The following is a 25,399-nucleotide window of genomic DNA, read 5'->3' on the forward strand; positions in this document are numbered from 1 at the left end:
ATAATGCTTGCCGCTTTGTGAATGCTCTCACAGTGCATCGTCTTCGAAACAAATTGGCCCTCGTCTACAAAGGTTTCTTTTTTGTACTCTCACAAACTCATTTTTAATGGCTTGTGTGGCATCAGTTGTGCCCCTGAGCTGTAATGAAGCACTCTGCAAGTCACTACACGCAAGTCAGAAATGAATCTCACAGAGAGGAAAAATGCTGGAACGTTAATAGGTTTTAATCCAAGGTAAGCAAACCTATTGAGCCACTACCATATGCTTTTTAAATCTAAATGTCATGAAATTTTCAGCAGTTTTCCCTTGCCTGCAAATCAGTTCTGGTCCAGAGACAGCCAAGTAGGGATCAGAAGGGAAAAATCTCAAATGTGCATAACTGCCCAGGAGCACACCTTGAGGAGTTTACAAGCACCGTTCAGGCAAAACAAAGAAATAATTGATGGAGCACAAGGGAAACTGGCTTCGTAGGGAAGGCATTTGAAAAGCTTGTAAGTGCAGCAGACATCTTGCAATATATTTGATCCTATCTTCAATATCTTGGGTGGAGAAGGGGTGTTGAAATCTGAGAGTCTCTGTTATATGGGTTTTCCCCTTAGGTTTTTATTTAAGTGGAAAAGCAGTGTTTGTATATTGCACTTTATTGCACTGATACTAGCCAATTTACTGAGATTTAATTGCTAAACATGCTATTTTAAATTTCATTTTGCACAGTATCTTGGCAGCTTTTGATGCTTAACCATTCAGAAAACAACAATCTCTGAGTATTAAAGTAAAACAAATTGGTTTTACACTGGTGAGATTTTCTGTGTATGTGGGAGTCTGGAGGCATATTCTGAATTTTCTTCCTCTAGCTAGTGGATGACCATGAAATAGAGAGATAGATTCAAGCCTTCACCTTTAGGATCTTTGGGGGCCATGGCTGCCGGTCCCACTTTCATCATGCTTCTCAATGCTTGATGTGTTAATTGCTGTAGTAACTATGGGGATGTTCCTCTTCTCTCTAATGAAATGGAAAATGTGTACCTAGTCAGAACGCATCGGATTCAATTAACCTAAATTACAGAAATGTGGAGGCCCTGCAAAAGAAATTTAAAAATTTAGCCATCTTTTCAAGTTTGTATTTAGACATCTTTGCAAAGCTTACTACAACAAGACATGGTTCCAAGGGCTTTATTACTTTATTTAATCCTGTTTTAAATGAGGAAACTGAGGCACAGTAAGGTTAAGTAATTTGCCCAAGGTCACAAGAGGGCATAAATTAGAGTTTGAATTCAGACCGTTTCTTGAGACTTTGCGTACTCCTAACCATCTATTCTAGCCCTTCTCAGAGCAAGTAGCATGAAAGTTTAATAGTGAATTACAGTAATTTTAGAGCTCCTTTGCTGCATTTTCTTTAGAAAAAATTTTTAATGTTTATTTATTTATTTTTGGGGGAGACAGATTGAAAGCAGGGGAGAGGTAGAGGGGTGGGGGGAGAGAGAGAGAGAGAGAGAGAGAGAAATAGACAGAATCTGAAGCAGGCTCCAGGCTCCAAGCCAACAGCACAGAGCCCAACGTGGGGCTTGAACCCACGAAGCGTGGGATCATGACCTGGGCCGATGCTCAACTAAGTGAGCCAACCAGGCACCCTTCCTTTGCTGCACTTTATTATCTAAGGCTATGAATAATTTGTAGCTATTCACAGAAATGGCCTGATGGGTCAGAAAAATTTTGGTCCCACTCAAAAGTATAATCTATTACTCCCTATGGATGCCCCCTTCTCCAGATTTTGCAATCTTCATGTAATGAAAATGTTAGTCCTACAAATATTTTATGGAAACAAAACTAAAAATGAGCCTTGGACCTCAGCCAAAAATTCTGCTATCCTGGGACATAGTTGGGAGAGTCAGAATAGAGAATAAAATAAAGTTCAATGTGTCCTTCCTAAGACCTACCATATTATAAACTTGGGATAGTCACCAGTTGTCCCAATGACTGATTCCTATCTGTGTGGCCTTGGAAAGCAGAAGAAATAGGAGGAGGATATGATTTGGAAGGTTGAGGTTCTCACACTTTAATGTGCTTATGAATTTCCCCCAGAGAACTTATTGGAATACAGATTATTTTTTTGTAGGTCATAGGTGTGTCCAAATATTCTGAATTTCCATTATACACCTAGGTACTGCTGATGCCACTGGTCCATAGACCATATTTTGAGACAAGGATCTAGAATCAATCAGCAGCATCACCATCACCTGGAAACTTGTTAGAAATGCAGATTCTTTGGCTCTATTCCAGGCCCACTGAATCAGAATTTATGTTTTGACAAAATCTCCAGTTAATTTATATGTACTTTAATTGAGAAATGTGGTCTAGGGTACCCTTCAAATGATGTAGATGGACATAAATCATTAAACACACCTGCAAATGAATTAGTTATGGTGGGAAGGAAGACAGAGATAATATAAAGTTCTCAGTATGACTTCCGTTCAAGTATTTCAAATATCTTTTTTTCTTTGTGATCACTTTTCGATAGCTAAAAAAAAAGCCTTAGAATTCCCCATTCAAAGCTTATCTGCAAAAGTTTGTAGAACCTTTCATTTAAGACGGGTTATTCATCTTAAATTGTTTCTCCTTTAGAATCAGGCTATAACAACTGAAACAACTTGAAAATTTTGAATCCAGAAGAATTATAGGCAGTCTTCCCCACCAAACTCTCCATTTCTGGATGGTGGAATCCTAAGTTCTGAGTCACCTACAGAAGATGCTAAGGTATTGTCAGCCTGGATTGGGGATGACCACCACCTTGCCCCATCCAGAGAAACCTCTGGACTTGCACTGAACACTGACCTTTCTCATACCAATGCCCAGACCCCTAGAGGGCGGAAGAATACAGGTCTAACCTCTGCTCTCAACATGACCAGTAGTTGCTTGATCTGTTATGGGGCAGGTTTGGGGAGGGCCACCTTAGGTTGGCTGGAGCACCAGGGGTCAGAGAACAAACAGTGGGGAGTGAGAACCCATCCCAGGGAGGTAGAGTGGTGGCCAGAGGTGGGACCATGCCAAGGCTTCAATACCTCCAAGCACCCCATTGTCTTATTGAACTTCATTTACGAAACACAAAATTCAAAGGTCAAATTATTATAAGAATTTCAAGAGAGTGACTGCAGAACATTAAAAACCAAGTGCAGGACACTTCTAAGCACAGGGTCCTGTGCAACCATACTGGTTAAATAACCATGAAACTGGCCCTGACTCTGGAAATTGTCTATTATTTTTGTGTTTGGGAATATATTCAGACTTGTTTGTACTGGATCTATCTGAAAAGCTAAATAATGTTTATGCTAATCAGATAGTTTAATACAGTGGTCCTCCAAGCATGGGTCTGCCCCAGCAACATCAGTATCACCTAAGAACATGTTAAAAATGCAAATTCTTAGGCCCAGCTTCAAAGTATAGAAATAGAATCTCTAGGGGTGGGGTCCAGCCACCTGTGGTTTTAACAAGCCCTCCTCGGGGCGCCTGGGTGGCTCAGTCGGTTAAGCGTCTGACTTCGGCTCAGGTCATATCTCACGGTCCGTGGGTTCGAGCCCTGCATTGGGCTCTGTGCTGACAGCTCAGAGCCTGGACCCTGCTTCACATTCTGTGTCTCCCTCTTTCTCTGACCCTCCCCTGTTCATGCTCTCTCTCTGTCTCAAAAATAAATAAATGTTAAAAAAAATTTTTTTTTAAAAAAACAAGCCCTCCTGGTGATTCTAATGCAGGAAGAAGTTTGATCTAATGGTTCTGATCTAACAGTTCTGAAGCTTTCTGCCGAGGAAGAATTTTTTTTTATCCTAAATTATTGTTGCAGAATTCTCAACAATTATTTGGAGGTGGTAATGGCAATGAATTATGGGTCACATGAGTATTCCTCACTCTTGCATGTTTTCTTCTAGTAGGAAAGATCTGCCAGAGTAGCTGAGAGTTGCAGGGCTCCTAATAGCTATTTGGAGGTGGCAGGAGGGCTTCTGTACTGAAGTACATGAGAGCATGGGGAAGAGTGACAGAACCACCAGCATGATGGCTTTGCATTGCGCTTCAGTCCCAGAGAGACAGCAATTCAAATTCCAGTGTTCCTTCTAACCAACTGGTAACACCTTGGAAGGATTATTTACCTTCTCTTAGCTTAGGTATCTTCAGCCATAAAATAGGGATAATAATAGTGATGCCTTCCTGGGGTTCTTGTGAGGTGTGACTGAGCTAATGGGAAGTCCTTATTATAGTGCTAGACACATAGTTAGCACTCAACAGACAGGAGGTATTATTCAAGGAATAAAATTATTGCATACTGATCCAACCTATAATGCAGTTATGTATTTACATTTTAATTTGATTGGTAGTGCTGATTATTAGATACAAATTGAAACATTCTATTTCCATAAAGGTCAATGGAATATGTATGCATATGTGACCTAAAACAATTGTTTTCAGACTCTTGTTTCCTTATTAGAGGGTTTCCAGGATTCCACCTGTCCCATCAGAGGGTTAAATTTTCTTTTTTCCTGAAGGACTAGCAGCTCAGTTTTTCCCTAGCATTATCGTACTTTTGTGCTGAGCTTACATTATTAGATCATAGGCTTTCTTCCTCTTAGCACCCATATATTTTCTAAATCAATGATTTGCAAAGCAAAAGGGATTCCCTCAGGTAAATATTTGCTAGGCAGGTCCATCTTGCCCTGCTTTCTGAGCAGGGGCAAAGACTTCCTTTAAGCCTTGTGTTGAGGAGGATGGTGGTATATTGATTTGCTGCCTGCTACTCGCTCCATCATCACATCAGTTACAGGGAGAGTGGCATTATCCCTGCTCAGATTTATGTGGGCCTTTCTTTGTGTTTAGGTCTGAAAACCAACTCCAGACTAATTGTATTCTTGAATAATAAATGAAGATCAAAGTCTGCTTGGCTCTGAATACAACCCTACTTGAGTGTGAATTAAATATAAAGTCCAACAGACTTTTTTTTTTTTGCAAACACTGCTTTTAGATTAAAAAACAAACAAACAAAAAAACAGAATAATGAGCCAAATCCCAAATGATTCAACAGTAAAGGTATACTCTCTTTAGGGACACTGGGTCCCAGGTGGCGTGTATCTGGATGCCTTTAGTGTTGCAAGATGTTTAATGTTAAGGGCTGAAAACATGTACCCTAGCTCTCCCTGGTATCGATTTCCCTCACACTGATTTAGTGTGGGGCCTCTTGGCATCTCTCTACCACTCCTAGCAGCTGAGCTTTGGTCCCAGAGGACTTTATTTAATGAAAACTTGGGGCTTATTCTGTGAGAAAGCTGCCCCAGGAACTGAGGTTGTAGACATCCCAATAGAGAAAACATGAAGACAAGAGTCATGTGCTGGTTCTGTCCAGAGGATGGGATGATGATATGAAGCCTCCACTAAAGTATTAGTTTTAAAGAGAAGAGGGAGCAACAGCCTTCAAATGACTGTTGAAAGTTAACAGAAGCTCTTGTTACTGAAAGATAAAGTGCTTATATGAAATGCATACAAAAGTTGCACTGGGAGAGGGAATCAGAGGGAGGGGAGCCACATATTAGAGAACATTGGCTATGTATTAGAGCCCAGTTACAGACAGGAATGGCCTTTGGGGAGAGTAGTTAAACAGGAACATTTTTTAATGTTAACTTTTTATTTTAGAACAATATTACATTTTCAGAAAAATTGCGAAGATAGTACACAGAGTTCCCATATGCCCCTCACCCAGTTCTCCTATTAGTAACATCTTACATTACTACAATACATTTGTTACTATTAACAAACCAGTGTTGAAAAGTTATTATGCTTTATTCAAATTTCCTTTGTTTTTACCTAATGTCTTTTTTCTGTTCCAAGATCTCATCCATATTACATCAGTCATCTTGTCTCCTAAAGCTCCTCTGGGCTGTGATAGTTTCCCAAACTTTCCTTATTTCGAAAGCCTTGACTATTTTGAGGAGTCCTGGTCCAGTATTTTATCAAATGCCCCTCAGTTGGCGATATGGGATTTGTCTTATGCTTTTCTTGTGATTAGACTGAGTTATGTGTTTTTTGGGAGGAAGATCAGAGAAGTGAAGTGCCATTTTCATCACATCATTTCAAGGGCACATACTATTCACATGACTTACCACTGGTCATGTAACAGGAGCATTTTTAATGCTCAGACATAGCCTGCAAAAAGAATTGAACCTTACATGTGTGTAGACCTTGAAACCATAAGTTTGGAACTGAGGGACTCCATACATTCATAAATAAATCATTAAATAATACGAGAGATTTTGGAGTTTCTCCCATAAGTTAAGATTGTTCTAGGGATGTTCTGATAGATCTAGTTCTGATCTTCAGAAACTAGCTGGACAGTGGTCTGACTCTCTGTGGCTCACTTGTCCAGCAGGACATTGGCTTTTTAAAATAGAAATTAAGAAAAATATCATGGTAAAATGAGGAAAATCTTAAATTTTTGTACTTTCAGGATATGAGGTCTTCTCCTCATCTGTGTCCAGGACTAGATACAGTTGCACAAAGGCCTAACACTTTCAGACTCTCATGCTTCAGAAGCCATGTCTTTGGTTACTTTAGCAGGACTGGACTGTGCTTCTGATGGCACGGGCTCCAAAGTCACTCACTTGAGTAAATGGAGTGAAAACGAGCATGAAGGACTAAAATGCATTCCTCCTGCTGGTGTAGACAATCTTCTGGGTTGTCTAGGTTGAAGGGCCCAGATAGGTGACTTCTGTTTGGAATGGTTGGGGGAAGAATATGAAAAGAAGTGTATTTCTTGGGCTACTATAACAAAGTACCACAGACTGAGTGGCTTAAACAGTAGAAATTTATTCTCTCATAGTCCCAGAGGCTGCAAGTCCGAGAACAGGGTGTGGGGAAGGTTGTTTCTTCTAAGGCCTCTCTCCTTGTCTTGCAGGCGGCCATCTTCTCCATCTGTCTTCACATGGTCTCTGCATGTCTGTGTTCTAATCTCCTCTTCTTATAAGGAGATCAGATATACTGGACTAGGGGCTACCCTAATGACTTCACTGAGTTTTAATTACTTCTTTAAAGGCTCTGTTTCCAAATACAGACACATTTTGAGGCACTAGGAGTTAGAACTTCAACATAAAGTTTTGGAGGGCACACAATTCAGCCCATGGAAGGAAGGGTAAAGGATCTGGTACAGTAGGTTCATTTTATTCTCCAGACCTTAGTTTCTAGGAGTCTGGAAAGACTGACATTTGATGCTTCTTTTGGCTATTTCAGGGGATTATGACAATGGAGGAAAATGTTAAAGGGAGCACTTGACGTATGAAGAAAATGCACTGTGTAATATGGCTTTGTCGGGAGCCCATTCCTGGAAGTTACCTGTGGTGTTTGCACAGCTGTTCTGTCATTGTCCACATCAGCAGCCTGAAGGCTGATTTCCTGGTGAATTTTCACCTAATTTCCTTTACAACCGCCTTATAAGTGATAGTTTCATTTCTGAACTTTAAAAAATGCATCAGCCAGAATGCTGATTTATTAATTTACAATGAGAAATATAATCACCTAGCGGACTGGATACTTCAGCCTCTTGACCAGCATGTGCTTTCCCTGCAGGCAAATCTAAGCGGGAAGCCAAATTATCATCAGAAGGTGGCTTGGTGAGCATGGAATCAGGCCAGGGGAGTTAGTTATGAGATTTGGCATTCTTGTGCTTTTTATTCTTTACGCCAAGCAGCACTGAGCAGCACAGACTTGCCACATGGGGCTGGCTGCTTCTGCCCTTGCTGTTCCTTCTGACTTTCCATTGTCTCCTCTTGTGACCTCATCAAGCAGGACCCAGCTCAACCATCTCCTCCTCTGCAAAGCCTTAATTTCTCCAGGTAGACATGTTCCCTCTTCTTCCTTACCCTTGTAGAACTTTATGGTATGTGTATTTTGTATGGTTATTTATTTCTTCACCTGTCTCCTCACTGAGCCCTGAGAAACTTGAGTGAAGGGATTTTTTACTGTGTATAGCACATGGCAAATGGTCAGTGTTCAATAAATAAATATTCAACTGATTAAAGGAAGTAATAATTATGATAATTTACATTATGCTATAGTTTGTTTTGGTTTTTGCTTTATAGTTTTAAAACACTTTCCAGCAAGTTGTTCATAAGGCATGATCTTACACTAATAGCTATGAAGTGAGATAGGCAGATGAAAACATGCTTATAGGTCAAATTATTTATCTAACTCTAAATTAATGAATGTGCTTTCCACTAAGCCTATTTGTCTTTATGACTGAATCCTATCTTCCTTCTGCCCTCCCTATCCTTGCCCATGCTAGGCTTCCCACTTACATCCTTTGTTTGTCTCTTCTCCTTCCCTTGGGATCCCCATGGCCCTCTGAATCCATGGTGTTCTCCTTCTGAAGGGACAGCTCCAGCCACATCTTACTGGAAAGAAGTGAGCACTCCCTAACCCTGTTATCCCCCCTTCTTTTTTTAAATGTTTATTTTGAGAGAGAGAGAGAGAGAGAGAGAGAGAGAGAGAATGAATGAATGAATGAATGAATATCCCAAGCAGGCACTGCGTTGTCGGTACAGAGCCCAATACAGGGCTTGATCTCATGAACCATGAGATCATGACCTGAGCCAAAATCAAGAGTCAGACGCTTAACTGACTGAGCCACACAGGTGCCCCTCCACCCTCTTCTCAGCACCTATTCCCTCCTCACACATCTCTTTCCCAATATCCAGGTCAAACTACCATTCCCTCAGAAATCTAGTCTTAAGAAAAAAGCAATGTGATTAAATTTAATTTATAAATTTAATTTATAAACTTCCTAGGGGTATGTACCTCTTAAAATTTTAAGAGTGAATTCCTTATAGCACAGTTCTGGAAGCTTGTTACAGCATACCATATTGGCATCTCTCTCTCTCTCTCTCTACACACACACACACACACACACACACACACACACACTCACACACACACACAACACACATTCATATACATGTATATATATGCACATATATATATGCATGTGTGTGTGTAGGTTTGATTATGTTAACTCTGTATTTGGTAAAGTTTCCTGGGCCTTCAGAAGCTATTTCTTTATTTTTTATTTTTTATTAAAAAAAATTTTTTTTTCAACGTTTATTTATTTTTGGGACAGAGAGAGACAGAGCATGAATGGGGGAGGGGCAGAGAGAGAGGGAGACACAGAATCGGAAACAGTCTCCAGGCTCTGAGCCATCAGCCCAGAGCCTGATGCAGGGCTCGAACTCACGGACTACGAGATCGTGACCTGGCTGAAGTCGGACGCTTAACCGACTGCGCCACCCAGGCGCCCCTATTTCTTTATTTTTAAAATAAATTTCTATACCTTGCAGTCTAGATGCTACCATGAATGAGTTCTTCAGAAGATCAGCAACTAGCCATTATAACCTTTGGGGAGACACTGCGCTTCATAGATGAGTCATTAGTTCTGAGCCCAGAGAACAAATCTGAAGGACCTTTTCATATCTTATAATTAAATACATTCTGCAGCTTGAAGATAAACATGCTGATCTGACAGTGAGTTAAGGAGGTTTATCAGCATTTGTGCACCTGCAGCGTTACACTAAAAGACATGACTTCATTAAAACTCACTGTGCTTGTGAGAACAATGAGGAATGGTCGTAGGTGTAAAAAAGAAAGACACTACTAGACGGCGGCTTTAAGCTCATCTTTGAAGGGATGAACTCATTCTATCCGACATGTCCAGCTGTGCAAACAGCAGCACTGAGTGAGCTGCAGTTAGCTGTACTAATACATAGGATTAGAACAGAGGCTGGGCCACATATAAATGATGTGAATGCTTAATATACTTGAACGCTATGAATGCAGCACAGAGGGGGAATGAGAGTCCCAGAAGTGACAGAAGATATTTTGCTAACTGTCATGAAAGGAGACTATATTTTCAGGGCCTTCTAAGAACATTTCTCTTGCCAGAGACTTTTTGCCTTTTGAGGCCAATGTTTTCTAGGATGAAAAAACAATACAAAACATCAATCTTTCAAAAACTCCACAGGGAGACAACAAGGGTTGCCGCAGTTACCATTGTTCTTTCATAAAATCTCAGAATGAGGAAACCCTGAGTGTGTGTTTGTGTGAGTGCATGTGTGTGTGCGTGCGTGCGTGTGTGTGTGTGTGTGTGTGTTTGAAATTCACGTGCAGTAACACCTCAGGCTACAGAACAGGTATATGGTCAGTCCAGGAAGGCGTTGGCAGTGAGACCCTAAGAGTTCAGGCAACAGGGACCCATGGCCTCGGCTAGAAGACCCAGTTGTGAAGGTTCTAAGGAGTAGGTTGAAGGGAACAGGATTCAGGTTCTGGAAGCCTTGGTAATAGATAGAAGGTCCAGGGGAAAGACAGACCTTGACACTGTGATGACCTCATCTGAGGATGTGTTGGTGGGAATGAATTCTTTATGTGCTCTCTACTCTTGGAGGGAGCTGTGGGTAGACTGAGTTGAGCCCCTTCATAGGGCAGATGGAAGGGAGACTGTAGTGGAAGGAACCCAGCAAGTCCCAAACACCTGTAGACTCATCCCCAACCCTCTTGGCACTACCGTAGAAATTGAAGAATGGAGGATTCTCTAACACTACCTCCCTTATTTCCCTAAGACCTCAAAATGATAGTTATCTTTGCAACTTTTCTGAGTAGTGTAGAATATACATATTTCTCTTAGGAGCTGAATATTGGGGTTTTCCTCATGTTCCAGGACCTTAACCAATTGAACCTCTTTAAGAAGTGGTCTAAAAGTATCACTCTTCCACATCTGATTTATCATCAGAAAAGCCTTTAACACAATATACATAAGTGATTCTAGAAGACTAGAAGTGCTTCCGAAAATTTCACTGCAGTCTATAATTACACTTTTTAAAAAAAATTTGTCATGATGCACAAAAACTTATACCATCTCTGTTCTTTTGGTAGCATGTATGGCAACAGTGAAAACAGTCTGTTTCTAAAGAAAGTTTACTTAGATAAAATGTGAACATGAGATAGAGTCAAAGATGATGTAAAGGATACAATTCCTTGTTGCAAATGATCATAGTGGTGTCTCAAGAAATATGGGTAAATCCTCTTGAGTGAACCATATATATGCATAGTTCATGTCTAGATAAACTATTAACACCTTTAGGAATGTTACCTGCTTCTTTTATATCCCCTATCAAACTAATATAATATGTAGCACAGTATATAAATGTGAAACACATATAACTAGGACAATGTTTAAGTATGCTCATGAATTTCTCTAAGTCACATCACACTTAGTCCATTCCCTTGGCAAGGTATCTAGGCTTGTCCATTTCCTGCATCACAGATGTTATAGCTCAGGATTTATTGGCATGTTGGTCAATAAGTTACTGAAGTTAATCTTCATTTAATGAATTATCAGCAAGGGAGATGCACAGATGACAAGTGTTCAATTTTCAGAAATCTCTGCCCCAATCTGTCTGTCTTCCTCCTTTCTTCCTAATTATTGATTTAACGTACGAGCCCCTCCTCCCAATTCTTCATCCTGCACCCCTGGGAGTTCAGCCTTTTAAAGATGTTCTCATTAGAGTCAATAATTCACCGTGGCATATTATATAGTGCCCTGAATATCTATAAAGCTATTCTTTCATGTTGTACATCCTGGGGTGCTCAAATAATTAATTTGACTAACTATAAAGAACAATACCTTCTATTGTGAGTAGTATTAATGTACTATCCACAGAGGCATATATGTAGACGTGGCTGGGAGACAAGCTCTGCAGGAGAGTTTCTCAAGAGGATTTTCATGCTGGAGTCAGGTAGTTCTGTTCTTGGATCTATATGGAGACATAAAATACAGTGTAATTGTGATTTGGAATTAGTCAATTACCAATTGACCCAAATACTTTCTTTGGGTATTTCTTCTTCTAATTTTTAAGAGTAAAAGAACTCTTAGAAATAGTTTACTTGATGTCATTAAAAATGCTTGCTTGAAACAAAGCATTCCAAAGACATAATACTGAGACCCAGGAGAAAATCCCAGTGTTCTGTCGCTCACATTGATTCAGAACTGTTTTGGTTGTAAAATAGATATTTGTATGAAAGTTAAATACTTTATATTTATTAATTTTTTCAAATGTTTATTCATCTTTGAGAGAAAGAGACAGAACATGAGTGGGGGAGGAGCAGAGAGAGAGAGGGGTAACACAGAATCTGAAGCAGGCTCCAGGCTCCAAGCAGTCAGCACAGAGCCCAATGCGGGGCTTGAACTCACGAACCATGATATCATGACCTGAGCCGAAGTTGGACACTTAACCAACTGAGCCACCCAGGTGCCCCAAGACTTTTTTTTTTTAAAGTTTATTTCTATTGGGGTGCCTGGGTGGCTCATTCAGTTAAGCCTCCAACTTCGGCTCAGGTCATGATCTCAGGGATGGTGGGTTTGAGCCCCACGTTGGGCTCTGTGCTGACAGCTTGAAGCCTGGAGCCTGCTTCAGATTCTGTGTGTCTCTCTCTCTCTCTCTCTGCCCCTCCCCCACTCACGCTTTGTCTCTAAGATAAATAAACATTAACAAAAAATTTTTTTTTAAATTTAAAGTTGATTTGAGAGAGAGTGTGTGCATGTGCATGTGGGGAAGGGGCACAGAGAGGGAGAGAGAGAGAATCCCAAGCAGGCTCCATGCTGTCAGGCAGCTTGATCTAATCAAGTGTGAGATCATGACCTGAGCCAAAATCAAGAGTCAGATGCTTAACCAAGGGAGTCACGCAGGTGCCCCAGAAAGTTAAAGACTTTTAATTAATTAATATTAATGAAGACTATTCATAACCCAACTGAACTTCCAAAAAAGGTAACAGTATATGCATATTAACATTTTAATTATTGATAAGAAACATGCAGACTCCATTTTAGTTTGTAGTGAATTAGTAATTAGGTAAATAAAAAAGTACTTTTAAACTTCTGTGGTGTAATAAGACTCAGAGGTCCCAGATTCAGATTCCAGCTCTGTCAATTACTAACTAGGTGACTTTAAGTAAGTCACTTAGCTTAACCTAGGCTGTTTTCTCAAGACTATAAAACAGAGATGAGTTCCTTCCAGTGTTAGTATTCTATATTTCTATTTATGATCATCACTTAGATCTCCAATGAATGAACCACTCACTCAATTGGAATAGCAACATTCAACAGCCATTTTTTTTCGTGAATAAATCCTTCACACAGGAGATATTTATAGAGTCAAGAGATGGATGTATTATTGTGAAAATATTTATATTCCCTTGTGCAGAGTGGTTCTCAGGCTAAAATTCTTGCTTTATAGGAAACTGATCCAGGAAACTCAAGCTAGAATGTTGCTCTATTCATTTCTAGGTCACAGTGTGAAAATTTCTATTGGAAAGCTGGAAACAGTTCTTTTATATTTTTACAGTTTTATTGAGATATAATTGATATATAATATTGTGTAAATTTAAGGTGTATAACCTGTAATATATATACAAATAAATATATATACAAATGATATATATTACAAAATTATTACCACCACAGTGTTAGCTAACACCTCCATAATCCCACATAATTACCTGTGTGTGTGTGTGTGTGTGTGTGTGTGTGTGTGTGGTAAGAACATTTAAGATCTACTCTCTCAGCAACTTTCAAGTTTATATTCTGGTATTATTAGCCATGGTATTATCACCCTGCTCTACCTTAGACCCCCACAACTTCATCTTGTACCTGAATTATGTACCCTTTGACCAACATCTCCCCATTTCTCTTACTCCTAGGCCCTGGCAACCACTTTCCTACTCTGCTTCTATGCGTTAAACTTTTTTAGATTTCACATATAAGTGAGATCATATAGGGTCTGTCTTTCTCTGACTTATTTCATTTAGCATAATGCCCTCAAGATCCATCTATATTGTCGCAAAGACAGGATTTCCTTCTTTTTCATGGCTGAATAATATTCCATTGTGTGTATGTTTATCCATTTATCTACTGATGGACACGTGGGTTGTTTTCATACCTTGGCTATTGTGTATAATGCTGCAGTGAACACAGGAGTGCAGATATATTTTTTACCCTGTTTTCATTTACTTTGGAAATATATCCAGAATAAGGATTAATGGATTTATGGTAGTTCTATTTTTAACTTTTTGAGTGATCTCCATACTGTTTTCCATAGTGGCTGTGCCAATTTACTACCCTACCAACAGTGCAAATGTGCTCCTGGGAGCAGTTATTAAGTACAGACCTGGAATCACAGTAGCCACAAACTTTAGCCACACAAACCAGCAGAGCAGGCACTAGGCTGATGGACAAAAGTTGCTGCCTCAGAGATGAGACATGCTGAAGTACACTATACCCAACCATCTGGTATCCCCACCTGGTAACTCAAACCACAACCTTTTGCTCCATCCTTGGATGCCATCTTGAATGAAAGTAAAGGACTGAAAAGACAGAAAAATCTGAGACTGAACTTTCTTCCTGGAGAAACACTGTGCCTCTTCAACCAGATTAGACATTTGTTTTCCTTTCCTACCATCCAGCATGTAGCAAAGACTTATTTGGTTATAGATAAAATCAAAGAGGTTGCATTTCAAAATTCTTTGCACATCAAATGCATTCAACTTGTGTCCCTAATATTCCTTGTTGTGGTGCAATAGATGATATAAAGACTGTATTTTACAGACTAAAACATTCCTCCAAATTTAACATTGTAATCTTAAGCAAATAAAGACAGTATTTCTCACACATTTTATCAAATTTGTCACTAAAAGTCCTTTGTCTCCAGGCATATCAATCTGGGGACTATTCCTAAGAACCCAATTGGTACAACTTTTTGGAGTTAATAAAATTGTGTTCCCACTGGTTTCCATTGCTGTTTTGTGCACAATTCCCCACTGAGTATTTGATGAATTTCTATTCCTTGGGGGCCCCAATATTTTTGTGAGTATGCTGAGGATCCATGTCTTGTCACAGGGAGGAAGATGATTTCCTCTGATAACATTCCCCTGGCACCTGAGGAGCTTATCACAGCCCTTTATTTGGCTGTTTCTGTTATGTTGGCATGTGTCCAGAGCACTGGGAAAGAAAAGGTTGTGCTTTTATGGGGAACATTTTATTCCCTCTTGGGAAAAGTGAACATGACTCAATGTCAGGAAGAGTAATTCTTCATACAGATAAAGAGAATGAACATCCGCCTACGTCTTTTAATAGTTATAACACATTTAATGGTCCTTTTGTATTCTGTTTTGTTGAGGAGCTCAAATTGTTTTAGAAAATCTGATTTCTTGAAACCAGACCTGCTCTAGCCTTTTTGTAAAGAGGGACTATTGAGGTGGGGAAGGCCCAAATGGTGGGGTCCAGTTGAGGGGAAGTAAGATTTCTGAAATAAAGGTCCTGAGTTGGGTGTGCAAGCTGAAGAAGCTGAAGAGAGGGATCTCACTGACTCCCATTCAGCAGTTCCTATGGGGTCCAAGGACATCCCTACCCATCAGATTAGGAGCAGTAGCATATTTTACCTTAACTTCTCCTCTGTAATGAAAAAAACATGTTTGCCAATGATCAAGGTAGAAAAGTATTTCTTGCTTCCTGTTTTCTTTCTCCAGATTTCAGTTTATGCCTATGCCCAGAATGAAGGATGCCTCATGTTACATACTGCCTATCCTCTAAAATATTTTTCTACATCATCAACCTTCCTTGGTAATTGAACTCCCAGTTTTTTTGGTGGGGGCATACCATCCCAGAATACATATTATAACCTCCAACCTCCCTTATAGGTTATACGTACCCACATAATTTAGTTCTGGCCAGTGGAATAAAAGTGGATGTACAACTTTTGGATATTGTCCTTAATGGGAGAGGGGAAATGTTTCTGTCATCTTTCCTCTTTACTGCCTGGATGTGGATGTAATGGCTGGAGTTCCAGGAGCTATCATGTATCATTGTCTTGGGAATGGAAGCCATGCATGCAGAACAAGAACAACATGGACATCCTGAGAGCATGAAGTTCCCATATCACCTCTGGACCACATACCTATGGACTTCTATATAACCGAGAAATAAACAACTATATTGTTTAACCTAGTTTTGTTAATTTTAATTCTAGTTTAATCCAGTTTTGTTTTTTAATTTTAATTCTAGTTGGAACCTAATTTTAACTGATATGGTCCTCCAAGCCAGCTGCCTTTATTCAGCTATCAACCGTAATTCTATTGCACAAAACATGTTTTATACAACAGATAAATTCCTAAACTTTTTTGGGGGGTAAAATTTGAAGATATTTAAAATATAATAATAGGGGCTATCATTTAAAGAAACCAAATGGAAAGTTCTTCTATAAAGTATTTACATTTTTTTTGTTTGTTATAAAAAGGCTTACCGATCTAAACCCTGAAACAGAAAAAAAGAGTATTAATGGCACTACTGATATGATTTAAATAAAGTCTGCAGTGTGGTTAATAGTATTATACTGATGTTCTTTCTTTGGTTTTAATCATTGTACTATGGTTTTGTAGGACATTAACAGTAGGAGAAACTAGTTAAAGGTCATATAGGTCATCTTTTTTGTGGTACTATATATAAAACATATAATTTACCATTTAAACCATTTTTCAGTGTACAGTTCTATGGCATTGGTACACTCATATTATTCTACAACTATCACCATCATCCACCTCTAGAGCTTTTTTTTCACCTTCCCAAACTGAAATTCTGCATTCATTAAACATTAACTCCCTGTTCTTTCCCATTGCCTGAGCCCCTGGAAACCTCCACTTTATTTTCGATATCTATGAATTTGACTACTCTAGATAACTTATGTAAGTAGACTTATACAGTATTTTGTGACTGGCTCATTTGATTTAGCATAATCTTTAAAATTCATCCATGTGGAATATATCAGAATTTTCTTTTTTTTTTTTTAATTTTTTTTTTCAACGTTTATTTATTTTTGGGACAGAGAGAGACAGAGCATGAACGGGGGAGGGGCAGAGAGAGAGGGAGACACAGAATCGGAAACAGGCTCCAGGCTCTGAGCCATCAGCCCAGAGCCTGACGCGGGGCTCGAACTCCCGAACCGCGAGATCGTGACCTGGCTGAAGTCGGACGCTTAACCGACTGCGCCACCCAGGCGCCCCTCTTTTTTAAGGCAGGATAATAATCCATTGTTTTTATGTTTTTGAGAAAGTTGTGATTGTATTGTATGTAATGACATATAACTGCATTTTTTTTCACATAACAGAATCCTTCCCAGATTACTTTTTATTTAAAAAAATTTTTTTAACGTTTATTTATTTTTGAGACAGAGAGAGACAGAGCATGAACAGGGGAGGGGCAGAGAGAGAGGGAGACACAGAATCGGAAGCAGGCTCCAGGCTCTGAGCCATCAGCCCAGAGCCCGAACTCACGGACCGTGAGATCGTGACCTGAGCTGAAGTCGGACGCTTAACCGACTGAGCCACCCAGGCACCCCAAAATCCTTCCCAGATTATTAATAATTTCCCTAAACATGATTTTAAATGGCTGTATAATATTTTCTATGTCAGCCATTTCCCACATTTTAATTTTTTATTTAGACCATTCCTGTTTTTCACTTTATAACCAACACTCTGGAGAGCAATTTTGCACATAACAATTTTGGGTCCATTCTAGATTATTTGTGAATTATGTCCTTTATCCAGTTATCTCTTGAGGATCCTATTATTTTCCTTCCTAATTTATATAATAAAGATAGAAACTCTTTAAAATAACAAAACCAATTTTCATCATTCCTGATTAAATGATTATAGATACACTTGCATTCTAAAACAAAAAGACAAAAAGACAATTTATAATAAAACCAATCATCTGGTCATCTCATTGGAAAATTAATTTTAGCCTTATGTGCACAGGTTATTAATAAATGGATTTTTTAATTAATAAATTATTTTTACTTAAAAAAACAAGTAGTTGATAATATTGAGTATCACAACTTTAGTGTTTTAGAATATCTATATACAGCATGTGACCATATCACCCTTCTTAGCCAAGACTAATCTCTTTTATCAAGGTGAAGATTTAGGAAAAATTAGAAATGGAAGCTCTCCTGCTCTGGAGGCAGTTATTTTGAAATCTTAAATATTATTGCATTTCAAAATGTTTCTATTTTCAGTTGAATAGAGAGGTCTAAAGGAAGATAAAAAAACATAAAATTCTTTACTCTTGAGCCTTTGAAACTGACAATTTCTATTGAAAAAAAAATTTTAAAGATGTGCATACCATAGATAAACAAAACAAAGGTTTTTAAGTGGAACTGGATTTTCAAATGCAATGAAATATTTAAGAGTTTAAGCAACTATTTAGACATTTCCCCAAATTGAGGGCAAGGAGAATAATTGTGGAACTAATAAGCTACATGTGAGGGTAGAAGGAAAAGGAACAAATTGGATGCTTCTTTGGGAAGCAGACTGCAACTCCAGGTCCAGATGACTGTATCCAGAGGGGACTCTAACTCCAGCTGCTGAAAGACACATAACTCAATGAAGTTAAACATCATGGCGATTTTTTTATTTTGTTTGCATATTCAGCCTTTAATTGTGTGTATTGCTTTAAGAATCTCTTAATATAATATGTATCATTTTTCTCCCCTTTTGCAGTAATAAGTTCTAGGGGCAATTCCTTCCCCCCTCCCCCCCCACCACCCCTACCCAATTTTAACATTTTAATCCTCGGTCAGCCCCTGGAATAGTATCTGGATTTAAGTACACCATTTTGGAGGGGCACCTGCTGGCTCAGTTGGTAGAGCACACAACTCTTGATCTTGGGATTCTGAGTTTGAGCCCCACACTGGAGATAGAGTTTATTTTTTAAAAAGTATACCATTTTGGAGCTTCAAAAAAGTGTTTGAAATAATAATGAAATATAGTAATAACATAAAAAAATGTACAATCAACAATTTTTAAAATTTTTACACAAGTAGTTGATCAGAAGAGGCACATGGAGAAAAATTTCTTTAATATAATAGACTTTCAGGATACCAAAGATGGGTGTCCACTTAAAATAATATTAGTAAAGTCCCTTTAAGATTTTATTATTTAAAAAAAAATTTTTTTTCTTAATGTTTTTTATTATTTATTTTTGAGACAGAGAGAGACAAAGCATGAGCAGGGAAGGGGCAGAGAGAGCGGGAGGCACAGAATCGGAAGCAGGCTCCAGGCTCTGAGCCATCAGCACAGAGCCCGATGCGGGGCTCAAACTCACAGACTGTGAGATCATGACCTGAGCTGAAGTCGGACGCTCAACTGACTGAGTCACCCAAGCGCCCCTAAGATTTTATTTTTAAGTAATCTCTACATCCAGTGTGGGACTCGAACTTACAACCCTGAGATCAAGAGTCGTATGCTCTATGGACTGAGCCAGGCAGGTGCCTCAATAAAGTCCTTTTAGAAGCAGATGAGTAGACTAGATGTTTCAGCAAGTCCTTTATGTAATTAGAAATTTGAAATTTACAAAATATATTATGATGACTTTTCCAGAAACCTGTGTCTTCATCTCTCTTAAAAGTATGAATGAAACTATTATTTAAGGCTTATTTCAGAAATATGGAGTCACAATAGCTCAGTTCTTAATCAGTACATCTGTTGGGCATTTATTTTGTAAAGTTTATTGAACTCTGTATGTGACACTGAATGCTGTCACATTCAATGTGACAGGTACTAACAGATAATTTTTTAATAATATGGTAAATGCAATTCATTCATTCATTCATTCTTTATTGCCTATGGTAGGTGTCAGGTATACAGAGGTTAGAATCAAAACAAAACAAAACAAAACAAAACAAAACAAAACCCATGCCTGATTCTGCTTCTCAAAGAGCTCACAGTGTGGTAAGAGAGGCATTAAACAAATAAACATATAGTTAAGAACTGTGATCACTTTTATGAATGAACACAGCTGGTACTATGAGTGAGATTAGGAGGATCTAAGTGAGATTGGGGACATGGAAAGTATCTCTTAGGAAATGGTATTTTGGCTGAGGCCTTATGGATGAGTAGGAGCTGGACAAACAAAGAGTCAAAGGGTAAATGATCTGGGCAAAGGGACTAGCTTGACACAAAGGTCCAGGGGCAGGAATGAGCTTGTCTGGTTTGAGAATCCTAAGGCTGGAACTTAGTGAGTGAGGGTGAAAATAATGGGAGCTGAGGCTGGAGAAAGGCAGAGCCAGAATCTGCAGGGCCTGGGAGGCCACACTATTGTCAGTCGAGGAAAGTCAATGAAGACTCTACAGAGGATCTACACGGTATATAAATATGACTGGAAAGATACTTCTGGTTCCTACTCAGTAGATGAGGGGCCAGTGCAGTTGGAAGGACCAGCGGAGAGGCCAACACAGAGCAGTCAGGTGCGAGATGAAAGATGCTCAAATTACTTATGAGCAGTGGGGAGAGAAAGACATGGATGGATCAGAAATGTGTTTTGGAGGTTGAACTGACAGCACTAGATAATGGGGTAGAAATGAGGGCAAAAGATGTCAGATGTCAGGGATGACACAATGATAGATGCACAGGGCATTATTGGACCACTGAAGAGGTATATCTCACCTAGACTGAGGTAAAGCAGACAGAGGTTCAGAAAGAGCTTGCCTGAGTTCAGTCTTAGAGAACCAGTCAGTTAGCCAGGCAAAGAGAGAAGGTATGAGTGAGGTGGTAAAGTGTCCCGGTAGAGGGGGCACCTGTGCAAAGTCAAGGAGGGGAATGTGTGTATGGGGGTGGTGTACCATAAGTGGGAGAGAGGTGTGAAATGAGTTAGTAGAGTGGGCCAAAGACAGATCTTGGAGGGCCTGGTAGGACACTTTAGAAGCTTGCATGCCATGAGAAGGCATGGTTTTAAGCAGGAATGTAACCTTATACAATTTGTATTTTACAGAGAGAATTGTAGCCATTTTGAAGGAAGCTGCAATATCATTTAAATCATGCTCTAACTGAGGTAATGACACCAAAGGTTGCCTAGAGTGGATATATACTTAAGAAATGTAAAGCTAAGAAGTACTATTGGCAGGCTTTGGTGACCGTCAGAGATGGGTGGTGGGGAAGAAACGGGAGTCAAGGTTGAAACTGAGGTTTTCTAGCTTGAGTGGCTGAATGGAGAACACAGATCTGAAAACATGTTTGGCATGTGTGTGTAGAGGTAGAAGAATGATGAGTGCCCAGAAGAGTGCTAGAAACCATCCTGGATACAAAAAATAAGGCAAGCAACCAAATAGTGTTTAAGCATCTAACTTGTGCAAGGGACTATAGGTGCTGTGAATGCTGTTGAGTAGGAATTCCAAATCATTTACAGATGAAGCAATGAGGTGCATGGAAAATGAAACTCTCTATGCTGAAGGTCACCTCACTCAGAAAGGTGTAGAAGTATAGGTCCCTGAGCTCATGAAAGAGTTTGTCATGAGGAAGAATTTGAGAAGCACACACACAAACATATCACCTAACAGGATTAAATGCTAAGTTACAGGGTTATAACAATGAGTAGTGAAGACACCAAAAGCCTAAGAACATAATGGATGGGAGTATCTGGGAATTCCTATGGGAAGTGTGGTACCACTGTTGAGGACTTCAGGGCCATTGCAAATAGCAAAGGTGGAGTTTCTGGTTTGTATGTCAGGGCTGTATAGGCTTTTAGCCCCTTTTTAAATGTGTTATATCCATCAAGATAAGAAAATAAAATCAAGGAATTTATTCTTGGTACTTTTCACTTGTACACATTCTAGGCAAATAGTTAATTGCATATTGCACAATTTTTTTCAGAGGAAACCCCATTCCTTCAGCAAGTCCAGTATGATTCTTTTAACAGTTTCCATCATTCTCAGGAACCTAGTTTTTTTTGGATCAGAGGACAGCTATGTAGGAGGAATAACAACAGAGTTGAACAACCCACTTCCCTGGGCTGGAAAAATTTATATAGTAATATCAAATCTTAGCAGTCATTTATACATAATGACCAAACCTACTACTGGCCATGGGAAGAGTTCCTGCATAACTGATGGTGTGTGACCCAAAAATGAGGGAGAGACATAACCTATTTGACTAGCATTTATACCACATTTCACCAGCAGAATCATCACAACTGACACTGGCCTGAAGTCTTTGACTACTGAAGATCTCATTCAGATGGGATACCTTGGCATCAAAAGGACACTCAGCATCCAAAACATGGAGTGGATTCTAACGACATTTTATTTTAAACATAATTTGTCAGTTCTTGAATGATTGGTTGTACAAGTAAGAATACTGGTAATCCTGTATTACCAGTTTAATGCTAAGAGTTTAATTTAGGTAAGGATCTTCATAACCTTTAAATCCTGACCTTCTTAAAAAAGTTTTTTTTTTCCTATCCTACACATTCTATAGAGATCAGGTAAAATTAAAGGCTAAAATGAAGACAAAATGTCCTCTAGCGCTAAGCCTGCCTGCTTGCTTACATGTACTAGGTCGATGAATTTGCTGTTTTTATATGTAAAGACATTTTGAATAGCAACAACTTCATCCGGTTCAACCTAGTACTGAAATCATTGCAGAAAACCAACAGCCTGCACTTTCCTTATGAGCTTCACAAAAAGCTCTTCCTCAGCTTCCTTTGGCAGCACTTTCCATTGTCTTGGAATTCGTTCATTCAGGAAGTTCTTACTACTGACCCAAATCCCTCTTGAATTAATTAAAGCCATTTTACTTCTCCTGTCCAGAAAGACCATTGAAAAGGACAGCCTGTCATGGCTTATTTGAATTCCCTTCATCATTTTGAAGACTATAATGAAGTGGCCAGTCAGTCTCCTTTCTCCAACTTAAATAAAGTCCCACTAGCTTTCCCTCAAGGATCTATTCTCTTTCAATTTTTTAGATACTGGTAGCAAGGAGAGACTAGGTATGTGAACTCAGACAAGCATTTAATCTTTTTTGGGACTCAGCTTCTTTGTTTGCAAAATGAGAATTTGGAATAAAGTCAAATGTGTCCTAACTGCTGTGAAGAACTTTCTTAGGGAATTCTGGAAAGAGGCATGGTTCTCTCTCTCTCTCTCTCTCTCTCTCTTGCTCTCTCTCGCAGAGAGAGAGCAAGAGAGAGAGAGAGAGAGAGAGAGAGAGAGAGAGAAAGAGAGAGAGACAAGGATGGGCTCTATTCTTTAATTACAAATTCTTTACTTACAATTTTTTTAAAGTTTATTTATTTTGAGAGAGAAAGAGACAGTGTGAGTGGGGAAGGGGCAGACAGAGAGGGACAGAGAGAGAATCCCAAGCAGGCTCTGCACTGTCAGCATAGAGTCCGATGTGGGGCTCAAATTCACGAACAGTGAGATCATGACCTGAGCCGAAATCAAAAGTCAGATGCTTAACCGACTGAGCCACCCAAGCACCCCACAATTTTTTTTAAGTTATACATGCTAAGGTCTCCTTTTGCTCCCACCCTCCCCTCTTCCCTCTCACCATCACTTGAGCACACACAAACGCACACACACACATCTCAAAAGAAAAAATGAAGACCAGTCTGTTACAAATAGCATTTTGAAAATCCTAAATAAATTATCAAGCAAAATCCAGGAACATATTTAAGAATAAAATACTATGATCAATTTAAATATAAAAATTCAGGGTGCCTGGGTGGCTCAGTCGGTTAAGCGTCCGACTTCGGCTCAGGTCATGATCTCGTTGTCCGTGAGTTCGAGCCCCATGTCGGGCTCTGTGCTGACAGCTCAGAGCTTGAAGCCTGTTTCAGATTCTGTGTCTCCCTCTCTCTCTGTCCCTCCCCCTCTCATGCTCTGTCTCTGTCTCAGAAATAAACATTAAAAATATATATATAAAAATTCAACTAATTATAGTTCATTATTATAATGTCTATTGATGAAAGGGAAAACTCTTACAATAATCTCCAAAGATGCTGAAAGTTAATTCAATAATTTTAATGTTCATTCTTGATTTTAAAAATTAAATAGAACTAGATGGACATTTACTTAGCCTGATATATATTTATATATCTCAACCAAGAAGACTACCTGCCATGTGACTAATAAGCAGTCCCAATAAAGTAAAGAACAAGGCAAAAACTTCCAATTTTCCTAAAATTATCCAATATAGGTCTGGAAGCACTAGTTAATAATTCTGAATAAGAAGAATCAGATCAGAGGACTTCAGCAGACACAGAAAATCTTATTACAAAGCTACTGTAATTAAGAAATATATAGACACTGGAACAGAATAGTGAATACAGAAGGATCTACACATATATGTAAATCTGAAAAAAGACAGAAATGCCATTACAGGTCAAGAGATAAAGAACAGATTATTCATTAAATGTTACCAAGTAGGACTGCCAGATAGAATAGAGAAGGCTCAGTTAAATTTAATTTTCAGATAAACAACAAATAATTTTTTTAGTATGCATGTCTAAAATATTGCATGCGACATACTTATACTAAAACATTATTCATTTTTATCTGAAATTTAAACTAAACTGGTTATCTTACATATTTTTTTACTTGCTAAAATCTGTCAACTCTAGTGCCAGGCCAATGTTATTCATGTGGACAAAAGTTAAAATGGATTTCTACCTCATTCTCTGCCCAAAAAAATAATTCTAAATGAATCAAGTTCTTAAATATAAAAAGGCAAAAACTTAAATACAGGGGAAAAATTTTATGACCTCAGAATAAGGAAGAATTTCTTGAGTAAGACTCAAAATTGTAAGCCATTTTTTTGGAGTCAAAGATTTATAAATTTTACCAGCAGAAAATAAAACACTTCTTTTTCTCAAAAACACTAAGAAAATATTGAAAAGACAAGCTACAAATTGAGAGAAGTTTTTTGGGTAACACTTATAACCAAAAGAATTAGTATTCAAATATATAAAGAATTTCTACAAATCAGAAAAATTTCAGTGAAGACAGCAGAAAATGAAAAAAAGGCAAAAGACACAAAGAGGTAGTTTTTAAAAAGAGGAAGCACAAAAGGCCAATAATTGTGAGGATGTATTCAACATTTTTGGTAATAGAGACATGCTTAATTAGAGACATCATTTCATACCATCTGATGACAAACATGAAAATACTCAAACAATATTATGTTTTGGGAAGGATGTGGAGTGATAGGAACATAAATGCATTACTGGTGGCCATGTGACTTAGCACAACTACTCTGGAAAACATCTAACACTACCTGGAAAAATTCAATATGCACATACTCTGCTTCTAGTAATTCCGCTCTCACGTACATGTGTCCCAGAGAAACTCTTGAGTATGTTTATCAGGACAGGTATGCAGGAATGTTCAAGGCAGTCTTTTTAGTAATAGCAAAAAAAAAACCCAAAAAGAAAATAAATTCAAATGCCTATCAACAGTAGAAAGAATAAATAAATTGTGATGTCTTCTTTTTATAAAAGAATACTTTATAG

The 25,399-nt window shown here is 38.7% G+C and overlaps 1 long non-coding RNA gene across 1 annotated transcript in view; it reads right to left on the reverse strand.

Annotated features, from left to right (window-relative positions):
* Positions 1–203: 203 nt before the first annotated feature.
* The window catches only part of LOC113603032 (uncharacterized), a 165,401-nt gene continuing 140,205 nt past the window's right edge, over positions 204–25,399 (reverse strand). The window contains exons 4-5 of the long non-coding RNA XR_008296843.1: positions 11,699–11,821; positions 204–1,003 (exon numbers count right to left, since the gene is read on the reverse strand). This is a non-coding gene — a long non-coding RNA (uncharacterized LOC113603032). The remainder of the gene's footprint in view (positions 1,004–11,698; positions 11,822–25,399) is intronic.

This window comes from Acinonyx jubatus, chromosome A2 (genome assembly GCF_027475565.1).
Source record: "Acinonyx jubatus isolate Ajub_Pintada_27869175 chromosome A2, VMU_Ajub_asm_v1.0, whole genome shotgun sequence".
Taxonomy (NCBI): Eukaryota; Metazoa; Chordata; class Mammalia; order Carnivora; family Felidae; genus Acinonyx; species Acinonyx jubatus.